We start from the raw sequence: 26,708 nt of genomic DNA on the forward strand, positions 1-26,708 counted from the left end.
CCCGCCACCAGCACCTTGACCTCCTCCACTCACTGCACAGACAGGACTGTAAAGATGAGCCATGCCCTGTCTCTCTGGTCGTCATGACCAGAGGTTGGTTACTGAGTTGACCTTTACAAAGAACCAGTCTTGACTTTCATCTACTTTTCTCTACTGCCTTTCTGATTTCTATGCCTTCCTTTCAGCCTGTTTTAAGCTTAATTTGTTCTTCTTTTTCTAGTTTTTAATCAGGAGAAGCTTAGATAATTAATTTGAGGCTTTGTTTTTATCTGATGACAGCATTTAGTGCTATACATTTTCCTCTATACACTGCTTTAGCTGCACATTCATATGTTGTGTTTTCACTTCCATTCAGATCAGAACACTTGGTAATTTCTCATGTTAGGGGCTAGAGGTGAGATGCACAGGCTATTTGGGATCAGTTTGTCTAACTTCCAAGGATACGAGGAAACTTCAAACATCTCATTGATTTGTACACTGATTTCATTATCATCCAAAGACATACTTTTTTATCATTTCAATATTTTTGTATTTGTGGAGTCTTGCTTAAGGCCCAGAATATGATTTGCCTCGTGAACTCTACTGTATTTTTGAAATTGAGTTGGTTGATGGTGTTGTTCAAGCCTTTCATTTACTGATTTTCTATCAACTTGCTCTAGGAAGAGAGGAGTGGCAGCATTTGTGATCACACTTGATTATTCCATCTCTCTTTCCCTTTCTGTCAGTTCTTGCTCCGTGTGTTCTGAAACTCCGTTGTGGGCCGTGCACATCTTGGTCCTCCTCGTGAATTTTCATGTGTTCTCCTCATGGATCGACCCCTTTATGGCTGGTGATATTCCTGGTACCAGATTTCCATTCTTCTGACATCATAGAGCCAATCCTTGATTAGCATCTGCGTGATGGGTACGAGCACCTACTTTATTTTTAATCTGTATGTGATTTTACACTTAAACTGAGTTTCTTGTGCACTGACTTAGTTGGGTCTTGCTTCCTTGGCCAATTTTACAACATCTGCCTTTTAATCAGAGTTTTCAGATTATTTCCACTTACTGTCGATATTGATAGAGTTGGACTTAAATCTGCCATCTTGTGAGATATTTTTTGTACTTTCCATTTGATCTTCATTTTCCTCTTTTCTACTTTATTTTGGATTAATTTAATGCTTTTACAATTTTATCTCTTTTATTGATTCAATAGCTCAATAGCCTTTTATCTACTTATCATTTATCTACCTTCTGTGTATCTGTCATCTCGTATGATACATTCACTCATCATCTCTAGCATCTCTCTCTCTCTATCATCTATTATCTAACTGCCTTCCTATCTATTTATCGGTCTCTTATCTATGATCTATCACTTATCATCTATCATCTGTCTATCTCTGTCGTCCATCCATCATCTCTTTCCCTGTCATTTTTGTCCTCTGGTCTATTGTTGTCACACGTGGCTCTGTGACAAACTTTACAGAATTTCATTTCTTTTCATGGTTGCTCTAGAGATTACAATATATATTCCTAACTTTTAATGGGTCCATTTCCATGTAAAATATTAAAACCCAGCCACAGTAATGTCCATATTCCCTACCCTTTCTGTTACGCCTGTTAACGCAAAATACAACTACATGCATCATAAACCCATGAGACAATGTTAGTTTTTGCTTTAAGCAGTTTTGTGGATTATACAAAATCAAGAGGGAAAGGCAAAAAGAAAAGGAGTATTTAAATTTATTCAGATATTTGCCACTTCTGCTATTTTGGTCTCATGCTCTGGTTTCCATGCGGTGTCGTTCTGTGTCCTGAAGAGCTACCTTCACGCTCCCTAAAGCACCGGAGGTCTGCTGGTTAGCGCCGAAATGTCTTCATTGCCTCCAATCTTCATTGGAATCGTATTTTCAGTGGATATAATGTTTGGGCCTGAACAGCTGTTTCCTTCCAGTGCTGTGAAGATGTCGGTCTGCTCCCCTCTGGCCTCCGTGGTTGCTAATGAGAAGCCAGCTCTTGAGTAGCTGGCGCCTAGACCGATTTTTCTCTGGTCCAGCTCACAGTGTCCCACTCCTGTGCAGGCCTGATAGAGTTTTTCTGGAGGTTGGAAGTTGTTAATTTTATGTTGTTGGATGCTAGATTTTATTGTACTCCTTTAAAAAATATTGTACTTCTCTTGCTTACATTTCAGTTTTTGGGATTAGCTCTTTCAGAACTTCCATGCGGCGCTGGGAAGGAAAGGCTCCGTTCACCCAGCCTGGGGCTCCTGGGGCCGCACCGCAGAGGCGATGGCCTCCTGCTCACTGTGCTTCGTGTGGGACAAGTTCTGCACCCCGGCTGCTGCAGCGCGAGTGGCCCCCGCGTGTGGGTAAGTTCTGACGGTTCTCAGCCTGCCGCCGTCCGATGGTTCTCCCCTTTGCAATGAATCTTTGCTCCTGGGTCGAGAAGACCGATGTTAGTTTTCTCACTGGTGTTTTCCACTCACTGACCGTACCCAGGGGAGACTTTCTCTTCATTCACCCGGCTCGGGACTCACTGAGCGTTGTGAATCTGAGGTCTGGTGTCTGCTGGGAATTCTGGGAAATCCCTCCCTGCCTCTGCACGTCGCCCCCTCACCCAGCTCCCCTCTGTGTGCCGTGTTTCTTTCCTCCTGTTCGTCCTTCACCTCTTTCTAACTCCGGGGTGCACGCTGGGCCGCTCCCTCAAGTCTGCGCTCTGGATTCATATGTAATAACTTCGGCTCCAACTCAGTCTCTGAAGTTCTGTGTGACCCACTCACTGTTTTGATTATTTGGTTTTTTATTTCCAGAAGTTTTAATTGGTTCTTTGTCAACTCAATGTGTCAGTTTTGATAGTGTCTCCTGCTTCTTCGATCATTTTCCTCTTTTGCTTTTTTCAGTGAATTAGAGGATGCATTCCTACCCTCTTGAGGAGTCCAACATCCGGTGTGTGCGGTTCGCGTCCTCTGGGCCGTGACAACTCACCCCCTCGTTCCTGGAATCCTCGCCCTGAGCTCACGCTTCGCGGAACTTGGTCTGTAAAACTCTTTGAAGCCCTTGCTCTTATTTAAAGTGCATTCCTTCAGAAAAGACCTGTGTTTGCTTCTGCTTGAATATAGCAGAATGAATAGGGTGTTCTCCTCTGACCATCTACCAGGGTCAACCTAGACCAGAGGCCACGTTCCCCCCACCCCCCACCGAAGACGCTGGACCCCGGAGTCCTGGCTTTCAGGAGCCTCTAATAGAAGGTCTCAGCCCTCAGCCAACCCGGGCCTTGGCCCCTCTCCCGGCACGTCGGACCCTGGACAAGCACGTTCCGGCCCGCTGGATGCCAGCGGACATGCTCGGGAAAGGACCTGTCCCCAGCATGGCTTTCCCCTGCAGAAGCAGGACCGCCACACGCAGTCCCGTAGGCTGTCCCTAGGGCATTCCAGGGAGAGCCACGGGCATGGGCTGTGGCGGGGGTGGCCTCACTGGGCAGCCCCCAGGCGCCGCACGGGCTCCCGATTTCTGCACTCACAGGTCTCTGGGGAAAACTCCACCCAGCTCGGTCAGAAACTCCCCAGGAGACGGAGTCCTCTGAATGTTCACTCAGAAGTCATGCTGCAAAGGCCAACCCCCAGCCTCCTTTTGTTCTTCTCACAAACACCTGATTCTACCTGCTCTCTGCGGTTTCGGGGCCCCGTGGGCTGTGTCTGTAACGTGCAGACTGAGCTGTATAAATACGCCTTTGCTGCCACGCCCTCGTCCATGACTGTTATGTTTTTAAGTCAAAAATGATTTAAAATCTTCATGAAATGGACTTAAAATCAACTCATTCGTTACCGAGGATGAATTCAGATCTATAACAAACGATGCTTATCTAAGTCACTAATGTCATTAATGTATTTCAGTGAGAAACACCCAGAAAAAGCCAAAATTACACCATAGCTACACAGCAAAATATTGCAAATGATCTAGGGCAAGAGTCAGCACCACCACCGACCCCCATCCCGTCAAACTTGTGTTGATCAGGAGTCTGACTTAGATTTGGGTCGAATTCAATATAAATCCAGTTGGAGGAAGCATTTTCATGATGAGCTTTCACTCTGTATTTCTTCTGTTTCTTCTCCCCGAGGAAGCAAACTCCCCGCCGTTTCACCTTCAGTGTAAGTCCATCGCTGCTGAGAAGACGGCCAAGCCTGTCCGTCATTTTGTGACACAGTGGCCCATGACTTGTTTATCTGCTCAGTGACGAGCGCCTGCGCCGCTGCCCCGGAATGGGGGCCATCGACGCTCCGACGGACAAGGGGAGGCGGTAGATTTGGACCGGGTTTCCCGTCTGAAAGCGACACACCGCCGTTGAATTGTTGGAGCCGAGGACACACGTCCTGTCACCCCACGCTGCTGAGACGCCCAGAATGCAAGAAGATTTCCAACTTAGAATGATTAGCTTTTCAAAAAACTGTATCTTGACACCAAATTGGTTATTTGAATATGGCGTTGCTCTTAACAGAAGTACAGAAATAAGTGGCAGAATTGTAAAGCCCCAATTTCTGTGCCCCAGGAACTTATTTAGTTTTATCCGCATTAAGTTTTAAACGTGTGCTTCCATTCATGCCTCCAGCCATCCACCCAGCCCTTCCTCTATCTAATCAGCGAGTTTGAGCCGGGTTCTGGGGCCGCGTGAGAAGATCCGGCGCCGGCCCGAGCGGTGTCACAGGTGCATGTGTGCACTCGGCGCCGGGTCCAGGGGTCCATGGGGCCGCCTCCCTGCTCTGCCCGGCCCCGGGACTGGGGGGCCAGGGGTCCATGAGCCTGGCCAACTGCTCTAAAACTCAGTTTTCTTGTCTATAAAATAGATTTAATACCACTCCCAAGGGGACAGCGAGGAACCAGTGAGATCGCCTATGCAGAACATGCATGGTCCGGGAACGGCCACCAACGTGAAATCCCAAAGCCTCGGAAAGCAGGCACGGCTGCCGGGCCGGCGGCCAACCAGCCCGTGACGCGCTCTGCTTTCGTCTCCCAGACGGCCTCTGCCGCCCTGCACTCGGTACACAGGGAAACGCCCAAAACCCGTGGCCGGCCAGGCCTGCTGTCCCCACAAGGACTCCACCACTAGGACAGCTGGCAGGACGCGGCGTCACGGAGGGCAGCTCTACTAAGTGAACTGGAGGCCGCTGTCTCTTCCATAAAATTAGCAAAGATCAGAACCCTGATCGACAGGCTCTGAAGGTAACATTGGCCCAGCCTGGCAGAAGCTGGGACCCAAGTCCCCAGAGAGGGACGCCCCCAAGGGGCCGCTTAGGGCCACTTTGATAACAGCAAGATCCTGGGTTGCAGGCCACCCGACCACACCGGGATCCCTGTCCACACCGCAGCTGCTGTCCACACCAGGGCCGAGGGAACCAGGGCAGGGCCGGGCTCTGGCCTCAACGTCTCTGCGGATTTGGAGCAAGAGCACAGACTCCTGGGGCAGGAACCCCCACGGCAGAACCCAGAAGGCACCTGAAGATGTCGGGCCCTTAGAGGAGGGGGCGGCACAGGGCACTGGGGCCCCGGCAGGCGGGCTCCGTGAGGCCGGCCGGCTGGGACTCGCTCGGGAGCTCACGCTGCCAGCACTGAGGGTTCTTTCTTTTTTTTTTTTTCTTTTTTATTGGGCTTTTGAGGTTTTTAATTTTTTGTGTGTTTTTGGATTTTTTTAGTAAATGAATGGTCATGAGGTTAATCTCGAGGATTCTATTTCCAGCAAAGGAAAGCACTTGTGAAAACTGCAGGGAAAGACTCGGGCCCGTGGGGCTGTCTTAGGAAAGGCCGTCGAGGGCCGGTGCCCACGGAACCTGTTCCCCAGCGGTGCGGCCCCCGAGGGAGGCCAAGGTCACTGAGGACAGTCCAAGGGATAGCCTGTCTCCCAACTGCCACCAAGGCTGACAAACGCGTGACTGGAAACAACCGCTTCTTGGTAACAATGGTCAGATTTTAAATACACTTCAAACCTTCGAGACTATAATTTCTACTAAGAACCATTAACTCCTCTATAGTCATTTGCAAAGAGCAAGTATTTTTATAATAAATATCCCATAAATGTCAGCATTTGGTCAGCAGTTGGATCTCAAGTGAAGACAAACAAGTTTATAATGAGAGATGAGGAAAGTGAGCCAGACAGCAGAGTCAGCAAGAGTGGGGGGGGGGAGGGAAGGAGGGAGAGAGGGAGCGGGAGAGAAAGGGAGACAGACAGAGGGGGATGAGTGGCTGTTTTGTGTGACCCTCAAGGCCACTGAGGGATGGACGCAGGAGCCCAGCCACAGGCAGACGCCTCCTTCCCTCAGGCACCTGCCCAGGCACGGCCCTGTGACCTTCACGCGGGACGTGACAATGAGTTTCATCATCCTGAGAAGGGAAGATGGACAGCAGCCCCTCTGACCCACACACCTCTGTCGTGCTCAGAGTCCCTCCCGCCCTGGGCTCCCCCTGCAGCCAAGGGGGTTGGGGGAGGGGGGTGGCACAAAGTGGTCCAGGCTGAAAATCTGTCCCCACCCCCCAGGGAATGCCTGCAAACACACAAGGCACCCAGAGCAGGAAACCCCTGAGGCTTCTCCCAAACATGATCTTCCCACAGGACACAGAGCTCCCCTCTGCCGGATTCCGGCAGCCCCCCTCTGGATCCCGGCAGCCCCGCCCCCATTCCGGCAGCCCCCACCCCGGATTCCTGCGGCCCCCCTGGATTCCGGGCCCCCCCCATTCCGGCGCCCCCCCCAAGATTCCTGCGGCCTCCCCCGGATTCCGGCAGCCCCGCCCCCACCCCCCACCCCCGCTCGGGAGACGCTCCTATAACAGAGCTGGGGCTTCTCCAGCACGGGTCATGGAACAGCGCTGAGGGTCGCCCAGAGCCCTGGACGCTTCCTCGTATCGGCTCCGGCGCCTTCGGCAACACGCCTGTGAACTGGCGGGAGACCCTGGGTGACACGGACGCTGCTTTCCAGCGGCCAGCACTCGGTCACCAGGGGCCGAGGTCGTGGGGCTGGTCGGCGTCCCCGCCAGCGGCCCTGCCGCAGGAGGAAGAGGCGGAGGGGGGGCCGAGCTGGCTCATCCGTCAGCTCACCGGTGGGGACGGTACCGGCCGAACAGTATTGATTTTCTTTACGAGCCAGTGCACAGGTCTGTCAGGCAGAAGAATAGAGCCGTCAACCCCAGGTCCCCGGGCGCCGGCGACTGCGAAGCCGCGGCCAGGACGCCTGCCCGGGGTGGCCGGGAGCGGAGGCGGCCTTCCCGCACCTTCTCCGCGCGCACAGCCGGGAAGCACCGCAGGGCCTCGGTGGGACCCACCGAGCACACAGCCCCCGGCGGAGAGGGACGCACGGTCCCAGCCCTGGAGCCGCTCCGCGACGCGGTCACGGGGAGCTCGCGATGCGAACGCTTTGCTCGCCGGAAGGACACAGAGCCCCGGACGATTCAGGTTCCAGGGAGAACCCGCCGGCACGTACCTTCATCCCTTTTCCCCACAAAAGAATCTGAACCAGCGATACGGGCTACGGTCTGTCAGCGGCGGGGTCACTCCGGCCCCGGGGCTCACTGACCGATGTGTCCCGTTGACCTGTCCACCGGAGAAGTGTCGGGACAGGGGGAGGGGCCCGCTCCCGCAGGAAGGGGCGGATTTTCCGCTCTATTTCCAGATACCTAACCACCATCGCTCTCCCCCGGCTCCCCCTGCACTCAGCTCTGTCCCCCCCCCCTTCCCGCACACCCCGCCTCGCTCGCCCGGCCATGTCTGGGGATCACGGGGCGCCGACCCGGTGCCCACGTCCGGGACAAGGGCGCCACGGCGGCGGCTCGGAAGGACGCCCCGGAGACCCGGGGGAGGCTCCGTGGTCTGTTTCCCGCTTCACTCGGTCTAACGACGAGGTCGCTCCTTTGAAGGCTGAGTCACATAATTGACTTTCCCGTTCATGATTTCCAGTTAATAGAGTTTCAAATGCGGGGTGATGGGTCCTACAAAAACGTCAGTGGTCGTGTTTCTACTCCCAAAATAGGTGTTCCTGAACTTCTGAGGCTACATGAACTCCCTCTGCTCGCGGCCGCGAGGTCGCCTGTCCCGTGCCTCCAGGTGGCCCGTCAGCTTCGGGGACACTCAGGTGTGTGCTGAGCGTGTCTCCTCAGGTCCATGGGCTGGGATCCTAAGCCCACTGTGCTGGTCTCGGGAGACGATGAAGTCCTGAGGGTGGACCCCATAAATGGGAGGCAAGCCCTGCTTCTGCCCTCCACTCTCTGACATGCAGGGACTCAACGGGACGCTGGTCTGCAGCCCGGAGTCAGGTCCACACCAGACACCACATCCGCTGGCCCCATGATCCTGGACTTCCCGGCCTCCAGAGCTGTGGGGCATGCACTTCTATCACTTGGGGCGCCTGGGGGGCTCAGGCAGTTGAGCGTCCAGCTTCAGCTCAGGTCATGATCTCACAGTGTCTGGGTTTGAGCCCCACATCAGGCTCTGTGCTGACAGCTTGGAGCCTGGAGCTTGCTTCGAATTCTGTATCTCCCTCTCTCTCTGACCCTCCCCTGCTCATAATCTGTCTCTCCCTGTCTCTCAAAAATAAATAAATGTTAAAATAAATTTTTTTAAAAGAAACAAATTTCTATCACTTAAGCCAGCGAGACTGAGGTATTTTTGTTACGGAATCATGTGCTTATAACCCTGCTTCCTTAAGAGAAAGTGTTCCTTGGATGCCACCCCCATGGAATGCAGATGGCCTGAGGCTGAGAGACAGGGACCCTTGGGCCGGGGCTCCTGGACGCAAGCGCCGGGGAGCCACCGTCACCACTCTCCAAAGCCCTCTGAGGAACAGCTCCTTCCACGGGTGCGCAGCATCTCGTGGGCACGATCGCAAGAGAAGGAGCCAGGCTCCCGGACCCTCAGCTCCGCGGGGAGCAGCCAAGGACCCTCGGGCCGGCCGGCCTCCGCGGCAGAATGCACACGAGAGTCGGGCAGGTCGGGTCTCCTCGGAAACTGGATGGCAGCTGGTGGGGAATGCCGGCCAAGCTGGGGTTCTGGGAGGGCCGCTCCGCACTGGTGACGGGCCACGGTGTGCTGGGACTCGGCTCCGCACCTGTGCTCGGGGGGGCGGGCCCCGGCGGGAACCGCATGTAAGTAACAGATGTTTCTTCACAGCACTCGGAGCATCCGTGTGGCCCAGAGCAGGGCCGTCCCCCTCCCCGCCGACGGCCTCCTCTGCGGGGACACTTCTGCGCTGTGGGCAGCGGGGGCTCCCTGCAAGAGCAGGAAACGTTTCGGCTGACAGCGGGAACGAGGTCCAATTTTATTGTACAGAAAGTATCTCCTAACCAAGTTTGCAGTGAGGAAGGGGCTAAATTAAAGCAACACGTGAACACGGCAAGGAAGGTTCTGACTGTCGAGGGAAGCAGTCGTCACAAGACACACACGCACGGCAGTGACCCAGATACAACACGCAGACGCGTGTCACCGCAGTGCCGCTGGGCGCAGTCACACTCGGCTCCGGCCGCCACGGGCACGTCCCCACAGGAGTCTTTCCTCCTGGGACCCAGCCTCCCATTACGGCTCTTTACCCTCTGTCACTCAGGGGTGTCCGCCCGCTCGCAAAGGCCTGGCGGAGGCCACAGGGCGTCACAGCGTCACTGGCGCCCCCCGCACTGCCGTCTGTCTCATAGGAGCCGAGTGGGAGGAGCGGCTCTGAGCACTCCTTCTGCCAAGTCACCATTTAGGATTCCGTTTCCTTGGAATTTGACTAAAACACAGCACGCCTGTGTTTATGTATCACATTTGCGTTAGCTTTGGAACTGCTACGTGAGTCAGACTTGCTCTTTTCAAAAATGGGTTCTCTGAGGTCTACGCTAGACCTCCTTCCCTTAAAACCAGCAGCTCTATCAAAATCATGTCCGTAAGCACCTCCTCGGAGGCTGTAGGTCCCTGTGGAATCCCCCCGCCGGCTCCCGCTGCCCCCACCCTCAGACGGCTGCCCGCCTGCTCTCCGTCCCTAGAGACGCACGTGCGTTTTCTGCCGTTCTCTCCATGGCCGCACGGTTTACACACTCGGTGCGTACCTGCTGGGTGCATAAACGGCTCCTTAGGTAGGACAGCTAGGGACGTGTTCATCTTGGTCTGGCTTTTCCCCCGGGCATTAGCCCTTTGGGATTCATCCATGTTTCTGTGAGTCTCAATAGTTATTTGTTGTTTTAGGTTTTAACTTAAATTCCAGTATGGTTAACATCCAGGGTTATATGAGTTTCAGGTGCACAAGGTAGTGATTCCACACGTCCACACGGCGTCCTGTGCTCATCACGTCCACGCCTTAATAGTTGGGTTTTCCCTTTAACACCACTGAGGAGGGTTTTATTCCGAAGACACGCCAGCGTTTATCCACCCACGTGTTGCCGGAGGTTGGGAGCTGATCCATTAGCTACTACAGATAAATTGCCATGACGTGTCCACGTCTTTGTGCTCACACGGGCTGCCTTTTCCCTGGGGCACGTACACAGGCACAGACTGGCTGATTCAGACGGTGAGTGCACATTTAACTTCTTGAAAAAAACTATTTGCACAGAAATGTGAATGCACTTAACACCAGTGAACTGCACACCTTGAAATGGTTAGGATGGCAAATTTTATGTTATGTGTTCTTCAGCACAATTAGAGAAACAAAAACCAAATGGAAGGTTCAGGTGGAAACCTGTGATAATACACAGGGCACCGTTCTTGGACTGTCCCTGCGCCTGGCATCTGTTCCTGATGTATGTATGTCTTAGGGGCCATCAATGCTCCCAGATAAATGAGTTCAGTTTAGTTTCTTTCATCACAGCATGACTAAGCATTGAGATCAATAAGAAAACTTTCTTCACTTGGCTATTCCATTAATTAATGGCTGTATGTCATATAAGATGAAAAGGAAATATATCATATCACACCTCTAAGGAAATTTCACTTGGTCAATAGCAAACAAAAGATGGCCCAAATAAAATTTTGACAAAAGCTCAAAATATAAGACTGTGACCAATAGCTTCAACGTTATATTGAGGGGTTCATTAGCAGAGCCGACACGGACTGATGTCTCCAGCTTCCGCTCCACACAAGACACATTTCAGCTCGTGAGCACCTACTCAAACGTGTTTCTCTTTCGCTAGACTTTTCTGATGCAGCGTTATTACCTTTCTCTTCCAAGGACGGAACGTGGCCGCTCACTTTAAAAAGTGTGCTTTGGACAGGAGCGTGTGGGGACCCCGGTGCCCGCTGGGTGTCAAGGCGTGACTTGGGTTAAAGACAGAGACACGAGCCGCCCATGGAGTCTGTCGGTGGGAAAAGAGGGGACCCGCGTATGAAACAGGTGCACAATGTGCTGCAGACAGAGGCAGAGCAGAGCTGCCCTGGGGAGCCCGCAAGTGTGACACACACGCCCGCACGACACTACTACCCACAAGTGTGACACACACGCCTGCACGACACTACCCGCAAGTGTGACACGCAACGCCCGCACGACACTGCTACCCCCAAGTGTGACACGCCCACGCCCGCACGACACTACTACCCACAAGTGTGACACGCACACGCCCACACGACACTACCCCCAAGTGTGACACGCCCACACCCGCATGACACTACTACCCCCAAGTGTGACACGCACACGCCCGCACGACACCATCGAGATTCTGTCCATTACGGCGCTACCTGAACCTCTTTATACTTTGTTTGGAAATGTTTTTAGCATTTTTTAGTGACCCTCATCATCAGTCAGCTCAAAAGATACACTAAGGCATGTTGAATATGAAACAAAGAACACAGAACTCCAAAAATATGCCAGCATTCTCCAAACTGTGCCCGTGGGGCCAGTACAACTGGCCCGCTTTCCGACCACACCTGGCGCAGTGTCACCAGGTCATCTTGGCCATCTGTGCCTGATGGCCCCCTGATGCGTCTCCTCTCTGCCCCGTGCGGTGGCCATCCTCTCACGGGCGTATTTGTCACTAATTCGCTTTCCGTGGTGGATCATCTGCTCAAAGTTTGTCCATTTTTAATTGGGTTCATTTTCATTTCACAGAGTTTTGAGAGTTATTTATATATGCTGGATACAAGTCCTTGGTTAATACAAGATTCACAACTTCCCTGCTCAATGGCTCGTCTCTTCATTATCCTGTCAGTATCTTTCAAAGAACAGAAGTTTTAAGTTTTATGAAGTCAAATTTATCGAATTTTCACTTTTATAGACCATGCTTTTGATGTCATACTTAGGAAATCTTTGCCCAGCTCAAAGTCACAGAGATTTTCTCCTCTGATTCCTTGTGAACTTTTTCATAGTCTCAGGCTTTACATTCAGCCTGTAATCCATTTCTGTATGATGTACAGACCAAAGTTCAGTTTTTACATGTGGACATCCAATCGCTCCAGCACCGTTTCTTAAGAAGGCTCTCCTCTCTCCGCTGAATTCTTTGTTTGTTGAAAGTCATCTCTTCGTACAAGCGGTTGTCATTTTCTGGACCCTATCCATTGGTCTGGTCTGATTTATGCCAATCACACCGTCTCGAGTATGGTGGCTTCACATCTTGAAATAAGACAATGTTAGTCCTCCGATTTTGTTTTTTGCTTTTCAAGTTGTTTCGGCAATTCAAACTTTTTTGCAATTGCAGGATAATTTTAAAGTAGGTTTGCCAGTTTGTACAAAAACGAAAGCCTTCTGGCATTCCTTGGGGTGGCATTGCCGAGCTCAAACTGGGAGGAAATGACACCTTAATAACAGTGGATCCTTGGGTCTGTGAACATGTGTATCTGCCCGTTTGTTAGGTTTCTTTACTTTCTCATGACGCATTTTAACACGGGGGCACCCGGGTGGCTCAGCTGCTTGACCACCTGACTTTGGTTCAGGGCAAATTCTCGTGGTTCATGAGTTCGAGCCCCACATTAGACTTTTCACTCTCAGCACTGAGCCCACTTGGGATCTTTCTCTCTCTCTCAAAAATAAATAAACATTTAAAAATAGATATGCTTGGATTTTATATATAAGTCTTGCACATTTTGGTCAGATGCTATTGTAAACTCTAACCTTTAACTTTAATTTCCAATAGTTTATTGCAAGTATAGGGGGAAATGATTGACTTGTATATGGACACTGTATCCTGCAATACAGCCTTTTTGTACAGTCACTAGGATTTCTTACACAGACATTTATGTCACCTGATTATAAAAGAGTTTCACCTCATCACTTCCAACATTTCCAAATGTGCTTTTACCTGTTTTTGTCTTAGTATTTTTTTGGTTTTGGGGTTTTGTTTTGTTTTTCCACTCACTACAGTGGTTAAATGATGCAGAAGTGGCAAAAGAGAACATTGTCTTACTACTAATCTTAGGCGACAAACATTTATTTTTCTACCACTCGATACAAGTATCATTTTCTGTTTGGTTGAGCTGGCTTTCCATATATCGGTTTTTTATCAGTTTGAGGGGGAGTCCTCTCTTTCCTAGTGTGCTGAGACTTTCATCAATTGTTTTTGTAATAATAAAAAACAGTTGGGCATGTATTGAGGTGACCGTATGTTTTTCTTTAATAGTGTTCCAATAGGATAAATTACATCTATTAATTTTTGAAATATTAAGCCCACTTTGAATTCCTGGAACAAGTACTACTTTGCTGCGAGGTATTATACTTTTGTATGTTGCTAGGTTCAATCTGCTAAACTTGTGTTTACGGTGTTTGCATCATTCATGACGGGACTGGTGTGCAGTGCCATCTACACTTGGCCCTTGTGCTCCCTTCAGCAGCACATATAGTGTACTTGGCCCTTAAGCTATGTGGGTTTGAACTACTTGGGTCCGTGGATATGTGATTTCTTTACTATAAATACAGTACAGGGCTGTAAATGTATTTTCTTTATAATTTTCTTAATAACATTTTCTTTTCTCTATTGCTTTACTGTAAGAATACATTATATATTACACATGACCTACAAAATATGTGGTTTCTGGTCAACAGTGGGCCATTAGTAGTTAAGTTTGGGGGAGTCAAAGTTATATCTGGGTTTTTGAGTGCACGGGGTCAGCGCCCCTAATACCTGTGTCGTTGAGGGGTCAGCTGTGCTTATGACATCTTTGTCAGGCTTTGTTGTCAGCATAATATATATTATAATATACATATTATATGTTACATATATAATAACTGGCCTCATAGAACAAGTTCAAAACTATTTCCTCCTCTCCAATTTCCTGTGAGAATTACTGTAGAACTATTTCTTCTTCCTTGAATCTTTGATAGAATCTGAATATGAAGCCACCTGGATGAGAAATTTACTTTTCTTACAGCTTTCCAGTTTATGTTCTTAAATGACATTTGGTTGCTTTGACTTTCAAGATCTTGCTCCACTTCATTCAAGTGGTAAAATGTATTGGAAGAAATTGTTTTATAATCGTCTCTTCCCATTCTGTTAATACCTGCAGGATCTAGAGTGATGCAACCTTTCTCATTCCTGATATTAAACATGTCTGTCTTCTCTTTTTTGTCCTAAACAATCTGGCAACAATTTACCAGTTTTATTGATTTTCTTGGTTTCATTTAAATTGTTCTACTGTGAGTTTTTTTTAATACATTGATTTTTCTCAACTTGTTACTTCCTTTTTCTACTTACTTTTTGTTTAAAGTTTAATTCTGTTGAAGAAGGGTGGTGAGGCAGAGAGAGAAGAGAGAGGACCCCAGCAGGCTCCACACGTCGCAGGAAGCCCACTGTGGGGCTTGATCTCAGGACCGTGAGATCGTAACCTGAGCCACAACCAGGAGTCAGACTCTTGACTGAATGAGCCACCCAGGCACTTGTTTTACGTCTTGGTGCATGCTCTACCTTAGTAAATTTTGGGTATGCTTGAGAAGAATGTGTATCTTGCTATTGTTTTGTGAAGTGTTCCATAAATATAAATTAAGTAAATTAAATAAAAGTATTTTTCAAGTCTTCTATATCCTCACAGATAATCTATCTACTGTTGTTATCAATTATTTAAACCAAGACATTGAAATAATTGTCAGTATTTGTGAACATTTCTCCTCATTCTTTCAGTTCTATTAGCTTTTTCTTCATCTATTTTTAAGTACTGTTATTATATGCACACAGGTTTAGGATTATTATATACTTTTGATGAATTGGTACCTCTTATCTTTATGAAGTAGTAATGTTATCTGCTCTGAAATCAACTTTGTCTAATGTACTATAGCCACGGCAGCATTGTTGATTTTTAAAATGATTTTTGTGGTATGTATTTTATATACTTTCAACTTTTAACCTATATGTTTTTATATTTAAAATGGTTTCTTCTAGTGAGCACAAACTTATTTCTTTTTTATGCACTCATACAAACATTGCATTTTAACTGAATTATTTAGACCCCTTACATTTAATATGATTATTAATATAATTAAATTAAACCTATCCTCTAACTTGCTTTCTAGTCAGCCCATCTGTATTCCTTTTTGTCTATTTTTAAACCTTATTTTGAATTAACCAAAAATTTTTACGATCTATTTTACCTCTTCTGTTTGCTTATTAGCTGCATCTTTTAGTATTTAGTTTTGGTTTTGGTCACTGGGTTTTCAGTACACAGCTCAGTAAAGTCTACCTGCAGACTAAATCATACCCTTTGGTGTATAAGGCTCAGATGGTAATGTCATTTTATGGCTTGCCTTTCAAACTTTTTCCTATTGCTTTCATGTATCTTGCTCATGTATATGAATCCACATACATTGCCATTATTTTGTTTTACATTAAAAATTATTTTTGTCAAGAGATTAAAAGGAGAAGATCTTACATGTTTCCCAATACAGTTACCATGTCCCCTCACCCCCACCCATCTCTTTGTGTAGGCACATGCTGCCGGCTGGTATCATTTTCTACTGTTGAAAGGACTTCCTTTAACGTTTTTTTCCTTTAAGGTCTGCTGGTAATAAAATTTGTTCGACTTTTATATCCAAAACTGTATTTCACCCTTATTTTGAAAGATATTTTTTCTTGGTATAGAATTCTAGATTGATATATTTTTTTCTTTCAGAACGTTAAAGATATTGCTTCATTGTCATCCTGATTGCATGGTTGACAGTGAGAAATCTGTAGTCTTTCTTATCACACTCCTTCGTGCATTGTCTTTTTTGTGAGCCACATTTACGATTTCCTTTTTATCATTGCTCTGGGGCATTTTATTTTGATATGTCTTAGTAGCACTATTTTCATGTTTCTTGTAATAATTATCTGCTGAGCTTCTTAATACTCTATGTCTATAATTTTCTCTACATTTGGAAAATTTTGGTAGCAATTTCTTAACATACTTTTTCTGCCCCCCATTGTTTCCCTCCCTCTTGGCTTGACAGGCTTGTATATTAGGCTAATATTTATCTATATTTGGCTGCTTGAATTTGTTCTAGAGTTCATACTCTGCTACCCTATTTTTAAATTGTTTTATTTCCTTTTATTTTAGATAGTTTCAATTGCTGTATTCGAGTCCACTAATCTTTTCTTCTGAAATGACTAATCTGACGTTGGTTCAATCCTGATATATTTTTCAACTTAGACATTGTATATTTCATCTTTAGATGATGCTTTTGAATCTTCTTAATACCATCCGTGTCTCTACTTGACTTTTGAACAATTGGAATACAGGTTTAACTGCTTAATGTCCTTGTCTGCTAATTCTAACATCTGTGTCTGCCCTGTGTTGGTTTCAAACGATTAATCTCTCTCCTCATTGTGGGTTATATTCTTCTTTGCCTCCTTAGTAATTTTTTGTATCAGATGCCAGATATTGTGAATTTTCGTTTGTCAGGTGCTAATAATTTCTGTACTGCTAAAAATACTCTTGCACTTTGTTCTGGGACGGTATTAAATTCCTCCGAAAGTTTCATCCTTGTAGGCCTTCTTTTAAGGTATGTGACGCAGAACTGGAGTGCTCTGGGTGGAAGTACTCCCCACTGGGGGGCGCACAGCACACCGAGTCTTCTACTCCACGTCCTGTGAAATTAGGTTTTGCTCTCTACTTGGTGGGAACATCCCGTATCCCAAGGACCACTGGCCCCTCTAACTTTCTGGGCATTTTTCACCCAATCTTCAGTAATATCCTTACACACATCCATATATACGTTGTCATTATTCTGCTTACTATCATTCCTCAGGAGTGACTCTTAATATCTACACAGTTCTCTCTCCCTCTCCCGCCCTTTCCCATCTTTCCCTGCTTCTTTCCCTCTCCCTCTTTCTCCCTCTCTTTCTCTCTCATTCTCTCTCTATCTATCTATCCTCTGTCCCTCTGATAGTTTATTCTTCGATCTCTAGCTAGTAAACCCTCATCTCATCCCCTCAACCTGGCAAGTCTAACCAGCTCTGCCTGGTCCCTGTCCAAGTGCCACACAACAGACAGTGTTCAGACAGTAAGCTCAGCCAGCCACAGGGTCCCCCGTCTCTTCCCCATATCTCAGGAGTTAGTGTTCTTCACTGCACCTAGAAAACTTCTATTTCATATATTTTGACTGTTTTGGGGGGGACTTTTTTTGTCTTTTTGTCCAGACGTAAGGGTTGGTCTAGTTTATGTCCTTCCCACTTCGCCCGAATTGAGAGCCCCTTCTTTTTTTAAAAAAAAAGATTTTATTTTAAAACAATCTTAGATGAAGAGAAAACTATGAAGATAATACAGAGGCCTCATACACCTCACGCCAAGTTCTCACACTAACAGCCTCATCCTTAGCATGCTGCATGTGTCCCTCACTAACGGCCCAGTATTGACACACTGTTACTAACTAAACTCTATGCTTAATCTAGATTTCCTCAGTTTTTAAACAATGACACTTTACTGTTCCAGGATCCTATTTAGGATCCATATTCATTTAGGTGTCATCCTCCTCAGGCTCCTCCCACTCCAGTGACAGTTTCTCAAATTTTCCTGGCTCTTGAGGGCCTCGACGGCTTAGAGCACTTGGCAGGTACTTTATGAATTGTCCTTCTATTAGGATCTGTTTGGGATCTTGGATCTTCATAATTAAACAGGGTTATATGCTTTGGGGAGAAAGGCCACCCACAAAGGAAGGTGGCCATTTCTGCCAATTGTATCAAGCATGCACACTCCCATGTAGTCTATCACTGACGACATTGACCTTGACCATTCGGCTGAGGTGGTGTTTGTCCAATCCCTGCACCGTAAAGTTATTCCGTTTTCCCCTTCCCACGCCATAATCTTTAGCAGGAGGTCACTGCACGCAGCCCACACTTTGGGGTGGGGGGCTGCACTTTACCTCCACAAGGGCGACGTAGCTACAGATATTAGCTTGAATTCTTTCATGGAGATCTGTCTCTTCTCCCACTGCTTAGTCATTGATGCAAGCAGTTACTTATATTGGTATATATTTGTGGATATTTATTTTGTACTTTGAGTTATAATGCAGTGCTGTTTTATTTTATTCAAAATGTACCTGTATGTCCCTTGGAAGCACATTCAGTTGGTTCCTATGTCTCTGGGACACAGGGTGTGGAGAGTGTGCGTGTTAGCACTTCCTTACTTTCTATGGCCACAAAGTGCTTCCGGCTCATCTTGTATATTCTGTGCCACAGTTCAGGACTCAGCCACCTCTCCAAGATGCCTGGTTCCTTTTATTGGAGAACAGTGTAATAAACAAAGATCTAGGCTTCAGGTGTGCCACTCCTCCTGAATCGTCCTCGCTTCTGGGCCCTCTCAGCTGCTGGAAGGCTGACCCTTTTACATGGACACATCTGAGATGCCTCTACACGTAACTGCCTGCATCTGCACTACACCAAGCATGAGTTTCTACTGTGTCTCCACCTCAGACTGATTCCCACATGGACCATCCTCGCCTCCTGCGTCTGCAAACCCCCGCTCCAGAAGAAATGTGGCTTCTACTATCTGCCAACCATCTAACTAGTTGTTAAACTCTAGCACACACGTGTCACCCTATGGTGACAACCGTCTCCGCTAGAGGACAGTGCGGCACAGAATACTTGTTTCCCGAGTTGCTCAGGACCCCTCTCCCTTCCCTCCCTCTCTCGTGAGGTTCCCTTCACACATTTGCGACACATCGCTTCCATTTTTGGAATGAGCGGTCATTGACAGTTTGTTCTTCCTTGAGCACATGGAGGACGGCGTTCCATTGTCTTCTGGCTAATGTGCTTCCTCCATCTCTGTGACCACCGTTCTTCCGCATGCATGCGTCTCTGGCCTCTGGCTGCTTCCAAGACTGTCTCCTACCAGTCTAGCAGCAGCTAGGTAATGATGTGGCAGCGTGGGGTCTTTTTCACGCTTCTGGCGCTTGCTGTCTGCTGAGCTCCTCTCATTGGTGGGTTTATACTTGCTGTCAAATGTGGAAAACCTGTGGCCATGATTGTTTAAATATTTTGTGGCACCCCCCCCCCATCATCATCATCGTGAATGCATTTTAAGCTACGTGGTATCTTTTGCAGCTTAGTGATCCTTTTTTCCTGTAAAACAAACTTCCTGTCACCTCTTTCGAGTACACTCAGTTTTTCCTCCATTCTCTCATTCTCTCTTGTTACTGCCGGGCCGTTAGCTCATCCCATCCACTCTTCGACCTGAGGGGCTGTGCTGCTATGTCTGGGCTTCTGCTTGAGACTTTCATTTTGTGACACACATCTCAGTCAGCGAGGGGAGTGAGCCACCTGTCCTCCGGCAGTTTCCTGAACATTCGGGCAGGTTTGAAATTGCTGGAAGTGCAGCTTTGGGCACTCCCTGCTTCCTGTGGGCACTGCTGTTCCTGAAGCGGCAGGTAGTTGTGGATATGACGCAGCCCAGCACTCGGGAGCCCCTCTGTGCCCCTCCAGCACACCCCCACTTCTCTCCGTCACCTGGCCCACAGGTCGTAGCCACGTGAGCTCCAGGCAGCCACATCCAAGCTGCGCCTTTTGCAGACACCAACCACCTGACGCCGATCCTGACAACCTGCCTTCCTCCCTCGGCTGACCCCCACAGCGGACTTGTTGCAGTTGCATTGATTGGGGTGGAGTAAGCGATGCAAATAAATAAGCAGCTTAACGGTTTAATTTTCGTGTCAATTAGAAGGTAAAAATTGATGCTCCACATCCCTAGGCGGGCGTTCTTGCCAGAATCTAAAGAGGCTTTACACAGTCCCTCGGCATGGTGATAGGGTGGCACAGGGGACAAGGAGATGTGTTAAATGTGTTGGTTGTGGCCACGGCAGTGGTCAGTGCACGAAATGAAAGTCACCACATCATTAGGACAATGGTGTTCTCAACAGGCTCTGCACACACAACGTTAACGAAGATGTGTCCTCTCTCTGGCTGTAACGGTGGTCGTAGCTACCACAGCCAACCCACCGCCGGGACGGGCCTCTGTCCTTCTTGTGTCAGGAACAGCTTCAGGCTCCTCTGGTCTGGGGCGGCTCAGGGAGCCGGGACGCGGGCCTCCCAGACTTTGCTCATTATTAGCATTTGTGGTCAAAATCATCTAAACACCAAAGTGGATGTCATTCAGTTATAACTTAGGTTAATGTTTGGAAGGTCATTCAGATTTTTAATGCATTTACCCTATTTAATGGACACAAACTGCCATCAACATTGACTGCACAGACCTTATGGGAACCCATCAACTTCGTTTTGATGCCCACTGTCTCGGCTACACTGCATAACGCACACTGTAGAACTCGGTGCTCAAAGCAAAACACACTCGCGCCTTATGGTCTGTGATCTGACCGGACTGTTCTGCTGTCCACTCAGGCCGCCACGGGGGGCTCCTTCCCGCCGGTGCGGCAGAGTCCCTCTCCTCGTGGCCCTTTGCCCCTGGAGGCTGGCCCCACGCACGGGGCTCACCTGCACCTGCTCCCGTGGGGTTTGCTGCCGCCTTCTGCCCAAAGCAAGTAAGCGCCATGCCCAGAGTCCCGAGGGGAGGGGACTCACGGGGCGTGGACCCTGCAGGCCCATTCACTGGGGGCTAGACTGCAACCTTCGTCTGGCCAGGGGGACACCAGAGCCCACCCCCCAAAGTTTCGTCTATCGGGCGAAAGGCGGGCAGCCCCCGGTGTTGTGGCCTCACCACGTCTGCACACGTGCCCCCCCCCCAGTGTTGTTCTTTTGCATCCAGAGAAGCCAGACGGGGTCCCTGCCCCACGTGCGGAGAGACAGCCGGCGCCCTGAGCCTTGCTGGCCATGGTTATCAGGTGAGCAAGTAATTGCTGAAAGCCAGGCCAGCTTTTAAGGAGCACATTTCTAACAGGAAAGGAGATATTAATTTTAAAAGCTAGAATTTGTTTCAAAATTAGCCATGTTTCTCTGAAAAACTATGAAAATGATATTCTAACTTCACCCTGAGGAGAAGAGCACCTTCTCGCAGTCCGCACTCTCTCTCTCTGAGGTGTCAGAACTTGCGGAAACCATCGATGCCCCCGCTCCACACGGAAAATCAGTAGGAAGGTGTTAAAATACAGCGGATAGAGACTTAACCTGGGCTCAGGAGCAGCCACCAAAGAGTATGCGCACCTGTATTTTATGAAATACAATATAGTTTTATGTACTTAAAATTAAGAATAACTTGAGGAATTTTGTGAACTGCGAAGTCATGATCAAGAACGTGCCGATGTGCCCTCACTCGGAGTGGCCGGCAGGCAGAGCTGAGCTGCAGCGGTGAAGGTCCGCAGGAGTCCGCGGCAGCCTGCACGGCGGCAGGTGGCCAAGCTGTGACCCGGCTCCGCTGGGCCGCGCAGGTGGGGCCCTGGAGGCCCAGCACGGACGCTCGGGGACCAAGGCTGCAGGCTGTCCGAGGACATTGCGGGAGACAGCGGCGGCGGCAAGGGAGGGCTTGGGACGGGGCAAAGGGGCGAGGGCGGTGGGCAGGGTGCTGGGCGCCTCCGCTGGGCTGTGCCCCGCCCCCTGATGGGCAGGGTCCGAACCTTCCCAGAGGCTGGAGGAGGTCCGGGCTTGAGGGACAGCGTCCTTATTACAGCCACAGCTCAGGGGGCAGAGAAGAGCATCTGAGCCTGAGGCCTTTGGGATGAAAGCGGTCGTGACCTCAGACGGGAAGACCCCGCCCAACGCGATGCATCTGCGGCCCAGAAATTTCCAATTAGCGAGCGGGCCCTGTCCTCTCTGCTCCTCCGTCTGCTTCTGCCTGCGGCCCTGAACCCCCCCACCCCACAGGCTGGACATCGCGGGGCCCCGCCCTCGCTGCAGCCAGCACCCCACCCCGGAGAGGCCGTCTAGGGCACCATCTACCACGGCCGGAAACAAGCCAGCCCCGTGGAGGAATCCTCCCCCTCCCTCCCCCACCCCGCACCCCGCGCCCCACCCCGCGCCACAGGCCGCATCAGGGGCCCCCCCGCAGTGAGGGAGCAGAGAGGCGGGGTCTGATCCCACCAGCCAGGGACCTCCTCCGTGCCTCTCCGGCCCTCAGTCACCTTTTCCCAAGAAGACACTGAGGCGACGAGAGCAAGCCTTGCTCTCCGACGTTTCCCAGCCGGGCAGCACGTGTGCCGAGGGGGCGTGGCCAAGATGACTTCCACTCACTCACGGGTGAAGGGGCGTGGCCAAGGTGATTTCTACTCACTATCGGTTCACTGAGTCCCAAAGCCAGAGGGTGTTTGTGCGAATTCCCGACCTAACGGGGGGGGGGGGGGGAGGAAAATGAGCCGCAGGCCGTGGCCTCTGCTCCGCCGCTCCCGCCACACGCAGCAAAGTCCTACAGCCCCACCGTGAGGTGCGTGACATCACAGTCCCCGTTCTACCGCCTGAGATGCTGGGACAGAGAGGTTGGATAGGCAGCTGGCTGCCTGGCGGCTAAGATCTGACCGGGTGTGGCCTTGACCTCCCTGCCTCGCTGAAGCCAGTGTCGGGAAGGGCGTGGGTGATCAGAGTCCACACCGCCCAGCCTGAGCCTCACCGTGTCGTGTCTGGGGGCGGCCAGCCGAGGGTCCAGTGGACAGAGCGGGAAGAGGCAACAAGAGGCCTGAGCTCCCAACACTCTGGATCTGCCCGTTAAGGCCTGTTTTCTGGAATGTTCCAGAACATACATGTTTGTGGAAACCAGCTTCCTCTCAGACTAGTTAGTGGCTGACAAGTGAGGTCCACGTCAGGGTGGGGCAGGCTGGTCGGACCCCCATGGCGGTAAGAGCGACTTGCCCTGGGGTCCCTGGCGATCCGAGGGTGCCCCGCGGACACCTGCCGCTCTCTCCGGAAACGCCAGAAGGGTTGGTTACTGTCAGATCGCGGTCCAGCAAACAAAAGGGGGTGTAACGCTGCTCGAAGGGAAAATTCCCAGTTGTGAGCACTCAATGCTTACTCAGCAGGTATAATTAGCTAAGTGACAGGCTAGGGACTTTGAGGGGCAGGGACGGAGCAAGAGCCTGGGGTAGATGGTCAGAAGCCAGCCGGGTGAGGGGCACAGGACCCAGGGGTTGGTCCGGCGCAGCGGGTGTGGCCTCACCCCGTCCTTGCACACCGGCCGAGGATGCGCTCGCAGCCTTGGCGGGCGGGTGACAGGTCGGGTCCTGGGAGATGAATGGGGGCGGTTGTGGCGGGTGACCCCGAGACAGCCCCCGCGTCTGGGCGGTGCGGCAGCTCCAGTTCTGGGTCCTAACAAGATGACCCCGGGGCACCCGGGCAGAGGCCATCAATCATGGGCGGGTAACAGCCAGGAGGGAGCCTGGGGACTCCCCAAAGTCAGCCTGCGGGGGTCAGGCGGCTGCAGCCAGACACTGGTGCAGAGTGGGGGAAGGTGTGACACCGGCCCATTTCTGACTCAGGCTTTCTTCCCGCCGGCAGCACTCCGTGAGCACTGGAGAGCAGTGTCACTGACGCCTCTGCTCGAGGGGGGGCTTTCTACCGGCACCCACAAGACCTGAGCAGATGACGTCACCTCCCCATGAAGTGTGTTCATGGGCCTTCCCTCAGCCGGGCCACAGTGGCCTGGAGTCCAGGGGACGCACGACGTGGCTCTGAGCGCTTCCCACAGCTGGACAGGCTCACGAAGGCCGCGGCCAGCGGGCGTGCGCTGCCGCAGGGGTGACACTGCCTACAGAAACTTTCTAGGAAATGAAGATGGTCAATAGTTGAAATAGACGACCACAGCATCACTTGTCCAAGAGAGCATCTTAAATGAAATTGTTGGAACGCAGAAGAGTTAATGAGAGGAGATCTCAAGGAGAAAAAGAAACCCTTTGTCCAAAAGGGCTTCCCGGGGACGGGCTCCAACCCCTTCGTTAGGCCTCTCCCCTTGGGTGAGCCTGTATTCCTCCCCCCGGACTGAGCGGCAGAAGGAGCCCCTCGCCAGGGGCTGGGCGGGGTGCTGACCTGGTTGCTGGGACGCAGAGCACAGGCGGCCTGGGGTGTCAGGGGCGGACGGAAGAGCTCAGGACAACGCTTCCAGACTTTGCTACATCCAGACCCATGTGTAATTGACACCTTTATTGACAGAATTACAAGTGCAGGTACAAAAAGCGCCCAGAGAGGGCTGCGTGCACTGTGCCCGGCTCCCCGCTGTGAACTTGGAAGTAAACAATCATGATCTGGGACTCCCCCAAGTGTTGTTACCACGTGAGGCCTCACCTCCAAAACCATCGATGGCTCAGAGCAGCAGCCTCTGGACCGGGGCCCCCAGGAGGACTGTGGCAAACCCACCGAGTCAGACCACGGGGAACGTGGCCCCCACCTGCGTCCAGTGTGGCAGCCACAGGCAGGCGGGGAGCAGGCAGCACCTTGTCAGCAGCACTGAGTGGGAGCACGGAGGCCCTCGGGAGCACCCAGTCCTGAGCCACACGCTGCATCCCCGGGAGCTGTCTCCCAGGGGGCGTGGCCACGCTCCTCTGGCCAGCACTTGCCCTGGTCCCTTGTCAGGACGGCAGTGAGCCCCTGGTCCCCACCTGCTCCGGAAGGCCTGAACTCGTGTCCGCTCACCATATATCGACCCCTCACTCCAAGAGTGGGACCCTTAGCGCTCGGCCCCCAGGGCCTGGGCCACTTCATCCTGAAGGTAACTGAGAAGTTACAACAACAGAACGGAATAGAAGCCGAGATGGTCCCGGGTCCCATCCCTTGCTGCCTTTGATTACTTGATGTTTCTTAGAAGGAAAAGATAAAGAAATGTATGGCAGACCTTTTTTGGCCTCTTCACATTCAGAGGGACAAAAAGAATGAACAGAAAACAATCACTTACTCAAGATGAGCGCCAGAGAGGGCCTCCCGCCCGCCGGAACGCCAGGGAAGGTCTCTGACCTCCGCGTGTGCCGGAGGTCTCTGCCCCGGAGCTGCTGGAGCCGGGGTCCCCCCACACCGCAGCGCCCGGGCTGAGGACCACCGTAGCCCGTGTTCTTGTTACTAACTCAAGCACGTTCAGCAGTGAAACAAAACTGTACTGGAATTGTAATTTGTGGAGGTTTGATTTGCACACGACAAGTGTCCCCAAGTTCACAATGTTAGTTGTGATGTTTGTGCATCCACTACGTGATGTGGGTCCCCCACCCAGAGCTTCCCTTGAGCCCCTCGCAGTCCGCTCCCCTCCCCCAGCCAGCCCAAGGCGACCGAGGGACGCTCCACGCAGAACGCTGCGTCTTCGGACTTGGGAGCGCGCTCTTCTGTGGCACCTTCACTGGACGTGCCGGTCTGGAGGCCGTCCGCTCTCCTGGCTGCGCGACGGGCCCCGCCTTTTTATCGCACAGCAGCCTTTCACTGCATGTCCCCACCACCTGTGTCTGTTTCTCTCTTGGACGTGGGACTTGCTTCCGGGTGTGATGATCACAGCTGAAGTTTTAGGAAGATTCGTGCATCAGGCTTTGTGAGGACCTGTGGGTTGGTTTTTTTGGTTTTTGGTTTTGCTTTTAGGGAAGTCTGTACGATAGAATCACTACACCACCTGGTGAGCGCGCGCTTAGCCACGAACGGCGCCCCTAAACCGATCCCACAGCAGTTGCATCGCCTCTGGCCACGCCAGGAACACGCCGCTGCGGGCTGCCCCGTGCCCTCACGGACCTGCGCATCCCAGGGACTTTCCTGGGTGGCGCTTCACTGGGTGTCTGGTGGGATCTCATTATTGCTTTGATTTACACCCTGAAAGGCTATGATCTCACCCTGTGTACATAGCTGGGCATTCACACAGCTTCCGTAAGATGCTTTTGCAAATATGTGTTCATTTTCCTGGGTTTTGTTTTTGTCATCTTGCGGAGTTGTAAGAATTTCTAGTTGATGTCCAGCATATCAGACATGGTCTGTCTACGTGGCTCAGCCCTCCCACACCTACTGAGGCCGGTTCCGGTCTCTCGTGGTGAACGCCCTGCGGGAACACGCACCCCTCGGTGACAGGGAGGAAGGCCGCGTGTCAGGTGGACGGGGTCTGCTAGCAGTGCATTCAGGGGGCCCATGTCCCTACTGATTTCCTGTCCACATGGTCCTCTAATTGCTGAGCTAAAAAGGCCAGAATTCCCACATTCAAACTTGGCCCGTCTGTTTCTCCCTCAGGTCCGCCGGTTTGGTGTGCGCACGTCTAAGTGAGCTGACCCCTTTATCATTGTGTGGTGCCGCCCTCTTCCTCCTGGTGTTACTGTCGCCACACCACCTACCTTAAAATTAGTGTTTTCAGGGGCCCCTGGGACGCTCAGTCAGTTAAGTGTCATGACCTCACAGTACGAGGGTTCGAACCCCACATCGGGTTCTGTGCTGACCTCAGAGCCTGCTTCTGATTCTGTGTCTCCTGCTCTCTCTGCCCCTCCCTGCTCATGCTCTTACTGTCTCTCTC

Source organism: Suricata suricatta, chromosome 6 (assembly GCF_006229205.1).
Source record: "Suricata suricatta isolate VVHF042 chromosome 6, meerkat_22Aug2017_6uvM2_HiC, whole genome shotgun sequence".
NCBI lineage: Eukaryota > Metazoa > Chordata > Mammalia > Carnivora > Herpestidae > Suricata > Suricata suricatta.